General features: G+C 45.7%; 1 long non-coding RNA gene across 1 annotated transcript; it reads right to left on the bottom strand.

Annotated features, from left to right (window-relative positions):
• Nucleotides 1–2,130: 2,130 nt before the first annotated feature.
• LOC114607996 (uncharacterized) lies at nt 2,131–6,217 on the bottom strand. Its single transcript, XR_003709277.2, has 3 exons — nt 4,795–6,217; nt 3,506–3,575; nt 2,131–2,347 (listed from the first exon to the last, which is right to left on the bottom strand). It is a non-coding gene; the product is annotated as an uncharacterized LOC114607996 (long non-coding RNA).
• Between the last annotated feature and the right edge of the window lie 824 nt (nt 6,218–7,041).

Below are 7,041 nucleotides of genomic sequence, written 5' to 3'. Positions count from 1 at the left end.
GCCAGTCGGAAGCGCCTCCTGGGTCCCAGCGCCGACCCGCCAGTGCCTAGAACCTCCCGGGAAAGGTTAGAAAGACTCGGGAGAGCCCAAACCAGGGTTGCCTGCTCAGTGCAGGGGGGGTCTTGAGTCGTCGTCGTCATCATCCTGTTCCTTTAAGAGTTGCAGAGAACGGAGATTCCCCCCCCCCTCGACGTGGCTTTTCCCACCACAGCGCTGCAGTGCTGGGAGAAACAGCGTCTGACAGAATGCTCCCTTCTGTGCAACTCTTTTAAAGGGACAGGGGATGCGTGTGTGCCAAGTCCAGTTCGACGCCTCTTTGGGAGGAGGATTCACGCATCGGAGGAGCTGTGGTCTTCTTCCATGACAGATAGCGCCACACTAAATCAGCTGGTCTTTCTGGTGCCAAAGGACTCTTTGTCGTGGAAATCCAAGACTTTCTGTTTCTCCTCGTCGCCTGGCCGCCTGCGCTGATGATGTACACATTGTGTAGATCCAGTTACAGATGGGTAGCCGTGTTGGTCTGCCATAGTCAAAACAAAAAAAATTCCTTCCAGTAGCACCTTAAAGACCAACTAAGTTAGTTCTTGGTATGAGCTTTCGTGTGCATGCACACGAAAGCTCATACCAAGAACTAACTTAGTTGGTCTTTAAGGTGCTACTGGAAGGAATTTTTTTTGTTTTGACATTGTGTAGAGTTCTGGTCTCCACAACTCAGACAAGATACTATAGAGCTTGAAAAGTAACCCCCACACAAAAAATTGAGCTTCTTAGTTTAGGAGGAAAGGGCATTTGGTGCGGGGAGCATGGTAGAAATATATAAATATATGCATCTTGCGAACCTGGACAGGATAAATTTGTCTCCCGATCTCATAACAGTAGGTCCATGTGAAGCTGGATGTTGGAAGATTCGGGGCGAACCAAAGGCCAGCTCAGTCAGCAGAGTCTGAGGCTCTTAATCTCAGGGTTGTGGGTTCCAGCCCCACATTGGGGAAGAGACTCCTGCATCACATGAGATGACCCTTGCGGTCCCTTGCAACTCTAGGATTCTATGATACTTCTTGAACAAAGCATACCATAGTTAAACTTTGGCATTCACTCCCACAGGAGAACACCAAACTGGATGGCTTTAATGTTGAATGGTCACTTTAAAATGTGAAGGTTCATTATTGCGTCACAAGTTGTGTATGTCTTTAAGGGCCAGGGCCAGGGCAAATAACGAGACCCAGCCTTACAGCTGTGAAACATAGCAGGTGCTGCTGAGTTGTGTTAATCAAGCTGTGTCGGCAATTGGGTGTAGTATATAAGGAGCAGCACCTAGCTCTCCCATTACCCTGGGGGTTGGGTCTGGTTTGTTGTTGATGTATTTAGTGTATAAGGAGTTTTTGTTTTTGTTATTAAAACCTTGTTTAAGTTATTTTTGAGTCCCTTTTTAATGCATGGTCTCCCCAGCAAGCTCTCTGCAGTGCTACTAAACTGCAAAAAGCCAACATTTAAAAGTGAGTCGGACAAATCCATGGAGGAGCATGCTATTAGTGGCTAATGTTCTACAATCCGGCTCTGCTTCCCTGCTTCCCACAGGCATCTGGTTGGCCACTGCGAGTACAGGATGCTGGGTTGCCATATACCCTTTTTTTCCAGGACAGGTCCTCTTTTTCATTATGAGAGTCGCCATAGAGATCCATAGTTAAAAGTAAAGGTAAAGGGTAAAGGGACCCCTGACCATTAGGTCCAGTCGTGACTGAGGGTTGCGGCACTCATCTCGCTTTATTGGCCGAGGGAGCCAGCATACAGCTTCCGGGTCATGTGGCCAGCATGACTAAGCTGCTTCTGTTGAACCAGAGCAGTGCATGGAAATACCGTTTACCTTCCCACTGGAGCAGTACCTATTTATCTACTTGTACTTTGACGTGCTTTTGAACTGCTAGGTGGGCAGGAGCAAGGACCAAGCAAGGACCAAGCAACAGGAGCTCACCCCGTCACAGGGATTCGAACCGCTGACCTTCTGATCGGCAAGTCCTAGGCTCTGTGGTTTAACCCACAGCACCACCCGCGTCCTTCAAATAGTTAAAAGTAGATGTTGGCAAATATGTCCTCTTTTTTTCTCTTCAAAGTATGGCAACCCAAAGACCCTTTGGCTCAATCCATAAGCAGGGCTCTTCTTTATGGTCTCTCGAAATATCAGTTGCCAGGGAGCAGAAATGGGGAGAGGGCTTTTGTGCTTATGTTCTATAGGCATCTGGTTGGCCGCTGTGATGAGGCTGTATTAAATGGCCATTTGGTCTGATCCAGCAGGGCTTCTTCTTCATTCTGTCTGTTGGGCAGTTGTTACAGGAACAAAGACATGCTTCTGTTAAAAAAGAAAGAAAAAAGTGGCACCTTAGCCTGCTGTTTGCTACAGAAAACATTTGGTGCGAGGAATTAAAATAGCTATTCAAATTATTCAGTACTGAAATATCAACACTTCCCAGTGGGGCAGCAGAATATGTTGCTGCAAAACAGCAGAGTCTTGTGGTACCTGGAAGACCAACACATTTATTGTGGCATAAGCTTTCATGGACTAGGACCCACTTCACCAGATGTATGACATGTAAACCTCATTTAAACTTCACATACACACACACACACACAAGTGGGAGTGGGGAGAGAAAGAGTTATAAGCAGTGGGATTAAAGGGAATTATACAATTCTACAATTCTATGACTTCACTCAGTGGACTCATGCAATGCTGAAACAAAGTGAGGAAGAAGACACAGCCTTACAGAACCTCACAAAACATGCATTGTGGGCCTCAGCAGAAGGTTCCTCCAGCACCAGCTTCTGGGAAACAGTCTTTCAGCAGGTAGGATGAGAAGGACTGTAGCGAAGTTGCTTCAGCTCCCATCCTGAACAGCCAGGCTAGAGAAAGCTACTGTGGTTGTGATCCTGAAATCTGCAGAGAGGCTTAAGAAAACTGACTGGATCACACTTGTCTGCATGTCTTCTCCCAGTGCTGGTCATTCAGCAGGGTGATCAAGGTGTTTTTTAGCATGGAACCTAGTCTCGAACCCAGATTAAAATGGATCTAGATCAGGGCAGCAAACCCACAACCTACCTAAATATTTTATTTTAGTTCCCTCCCCACATTTTCAAAAATATATATTGCTGCCTGCTTCCTTGCTTTGATACTGTGACACCAAACATTTTTTCTGGTGCACCAAGCACCCCCGTTTGTCTATTAATTTTAAAAACTTAATAATGTTTCTTCCACCTTACTGCTTCACTGAGATGCCAAACATTTTCTGAGACCCCCTAATTTGTCCATTTTTAAAAAATGCTTTTAATTTATTTTTAGATGTCTATTTTAAAACTGACTACTCCTGCATTCCCCTTGATACAATTGTTACCAGTATGTGAAAATGTTTTTGTGGTCCCCAAGTCCCCCTATGTGCCCTCTTAAAAAAAGAAAATATTATGATCTAGATAATCAGCCCAATCGAAAAATGTCTGGAGTAGTGCAGCTGCTTACCCCTTCAGCACTTTCTCTCCCCTTGAGGCTTGTGCTGTGACCCTCAACACTCTGTTGCCCTTTTTGCTGCCTGTTACAAAAGGGAAAGAGGAAAAATAGGGATGGGAATGTTAAAGTCACCTGCAAACACCTGCCACTTGCCTCCTTCTCCTCCTCTCTCTTCTGTTGTGGTAGCAGTACAGCAGAGTCATGGACTCATGCTGTGGGTGGGTGTTGTGCACGCACACACACACATCCCATTCCAGACATTTTCTTCCAATAAAAATACCATATTGGACAAGCAGTGTTTCCAGGCCTTTCCCCCAAGATGCCTAGTGCAACCTAGCTCATTAGTGCAAATGGGGCACAGCTCCATCAACCTGATTCTTTCCTCAAGCAGCCCCCACCTGCCTGCCTACCTGCAGGCGCTCCAAGTGCCCCTATTTTCCAGGGGCATCCCTAATTTTGAGAAGCCGTCCCAGTTTCTAATTTGATTCTGAAATGTCCTGCTTTTCCTCAGGATGTCCCTATTTTTATTGGAGAAATGTTGGAGGGTATGGTAGGATGTCCCTATTTTCACTGGAGAAATGTTGGATGATGTGGAGTTATCTGACTCCCAAGCCATCTGAAGGCGATCCAGTATAGGGAAGTTTTGTAATGTTTAATGTTTTGTTATGTTTTTATACAGTATATGTTGGAAGCTGCCCAGAGTGCTGGGGCAACCGAATAAGATGTGTGGGGTATAAATAGTCAAATTATCATTATGGAATGGGGCGTCCCTATTTTCATCAGAGAAATGTTGGAGGGCATGTACTTGCTTAAAATCCAGGCCAGGTTGCAGCAACTTCATGACAGCTTCCTCCACATCCTTAGTCTCAGTGTCCTTCCCTTCTTTCCCCCCATGTTGCTTCATAGGATGCAAACTTCTTGGGGTCAGGGACAGGTCATTTTCTTCTCTATTATGTGTTGGCACACAGATGATAAAATTGGAAAGGGCCTCAAAGGTCTCTAGTCAACCCCCTTGCCGATGCAGGAAACCCAGCACTTCTGCTAACACCGCAGATTGACTTCACCCTCAGAGGCACACTCCATTGTTTGTAGAGACAGTCAGATGCCAACCAGTATTACAATGCCTGCGCCAGAGTCAACCCATTATTTACAACACTCAGGTGGGAACATAAAGACATAGCTCAGTGGTAAGGCAACTGCTTTACAAGTACTTGTAGAAGGTCCCAAGTTCAATCCCTGGCTTCTCCAGCTAGAGATGAAAGAAAGACCCTCTGTTTAAGAAGAAGGGCAAAGGATCTTACACATCCTGGCTGGGGCCAGTAGCCCAGCTGGTTCGCCTCCAGTCTCATGTCTAGCTATTTCCACCGATGAAGCAAGACTGCAGCACTATTGGTTTCTGTTCTCCGACTTGCAAGCTGAGAAATGAAACTTTCACTTCTGCAGAAAAAATATATGCATGTGGACATAACCTTTGCAGCAGTTTCCTTTAACACTAGAAAGATGAGAAACTAAGTTCTGTGAGGGTCTTGGGCTTGTCCCATTTAATTTGCATAGCCCACATCCATAGTCCTCAAAAAACACCAATCCTGATGCTCCCCGCCCTAAATTTGGGATTACCTGATATCATGGGTGTAGCGAGGCCTTTTGTTGGGGGGGGGAGCAGGTCGCTTGTTGTGGGGACAGAATCTCAGTTACCTATGTATTTTTATTTATTTTTATTCATTGGGGGGGACAGCTCCCCCCCCCCGCCTATGCCCATGCCTGATATGATGATAATCTGATATTTTGGGGGAACATCAGTCTCCTAAACACTCCACTCGGGGTATGTGAACCAATTGTCATTTTCTGCTTTTCTCTTTTCCATGCCTGCACGCTCCTCAAAGCTTTCATTTCTGTTTTGGCTGTGCTTCTAAATATTTCTGATGTGCTCGGGAAGGGAGGAATATCCCTCACTTTTTATCTCTCCTGATTTGCTCAAAACCAGGGAACTGCGAATTCACAATTGCCAAACTGTGCGCTTTTGCACACTTCTTGGTGGGGAGGCGTCGTTAAAAACAAAACAAAACACCAAGTTGCAGGCACAGCAATCTGCACCTGTCCATACTTCATAGCCATAACAGAACCAACAGATTAGAAGGCAGAGACTAAAGGAAATATCAAAGTTGCTTCTCATATGATAGCCATCTTGAACTACCGGTACCTTAAGGGCTGTCACGTGGAGCAAGCTTGTTTTCTCCTGCTCTGGAGGGCAGAACTCGAACCAATGGCTTCAAGTTACAAGAAAGGAGATTTCAGCTAAACACCAGGAAGAACCTTCTGACAGTAAGAGCTGTTCAACAGTGGAACAGTCTCCCTCGAGAGGTTGTGGACTCTCCTTCCTTGGAGATTTTTAAGCAGAAGTTGGGTGGCCCTCTGTCATGGATGCTTTAGCTGAGATTCCTGAATTGCCAGGGGTTGGACTCAATGACCCTTGGGGTTTGTTAAGACTGCTGGGAATTGTAGTTCATAAGGTGTAACTGGATATGGAATAACTGATTGGTTCAAAATTGGGAAAGGAGTACAACAAAGCTGTATATTGTCTCCCTGCTTATTTAACTTATATGCAGAATTCATCATGCGAAAGGCTGGGCTGGATGAACCCCAAGCCGGAATTAAGATTGCCGGAAGAAATACGAACAACTTCAGATGTGCGGATGACACAACCTTGGCAGGAAGTGAGGAGGAATTAAAGAACCTTTTATTGAGGGTGAAAGAAGAGAGCGCAAAATATGGTCTGAAGCTCAACATCAAAAAAACAAAGATCATGGCCACTGGTCCCATCACCTCCTGGCAAATAGAAGGGAAAGAAATGGAGGCAGTGAGAGATTTTACTTTCTTGGGCTCCATGATCACGGCAGATGGTGACAGCAGCCATGAAATTAAAAGACGCCTGCTTATTGGGAGAAAAGCAATGACAAACCTAGACAGCATCTTAAAAAGCAAAGACATCACCTTGCCAACAAAGGTCCGTATAGTAAAAGCTATGGTTTTTCCACTAGTGATGTATGGAAGTGAGAGCTGGACCATAAAGAAGGCTGATCGCCAAATAATTGATGCTTTTGAATTATGGTGCTGGAGGAGACTCTTGAGAGTCCCATGGACTGCAAGAAGATCAAACCTATCCATTCTGAAGGAAATCAGCCCTGAGTGCTCACTGGAAGGACAGATCCTGAAGCTGAGGCTCCAATACTTTGGCCACCTCATGAGAAGAGAAGACTCCCTGGAAAAGACCCTGACGTTGGGAAAGATTGAGGGCACAAGGAGAAGGGGACGACGGAGGACGACATGGTGGGACAGTGTTCTCAAAGCGACCAGCATGAGTTTGACCAAACTGCGGGAGGCAGTGGAAGACAGGAGTGCCTGGGGTGCTCTGGTCTAGGGGGTCACGAAGTGTCGGACACGACTAAAAGACTAAACAACAACAAAAGGGCAACAATTCCCAGGATTCTTGGAGAGGGAATGTGGACTGCTTGCTTGTACTATTTTCAAATCATCTTTATTGATTTTCA

The sequence above is a fragment of the Podarcis muralis genome, chromosome 13 (assembly GCF_964188315.1).
Source record: "Podarcis muralis chromosome 13, rPodMur119.hap1.1, whole genome shotgun sequence".
Classification (NCBI taxonomy): Eukaryota; Metazoa; Chordata; class Lepidosauria; order Squamata; family Lacertidae; genus Podarcis; species Podarcis muralis.
The sequence above is the reverse complement of the archived record's forward strand: the minus strand, read 5'-3'. Positions and strand labels throughout refer to the sequence as shown.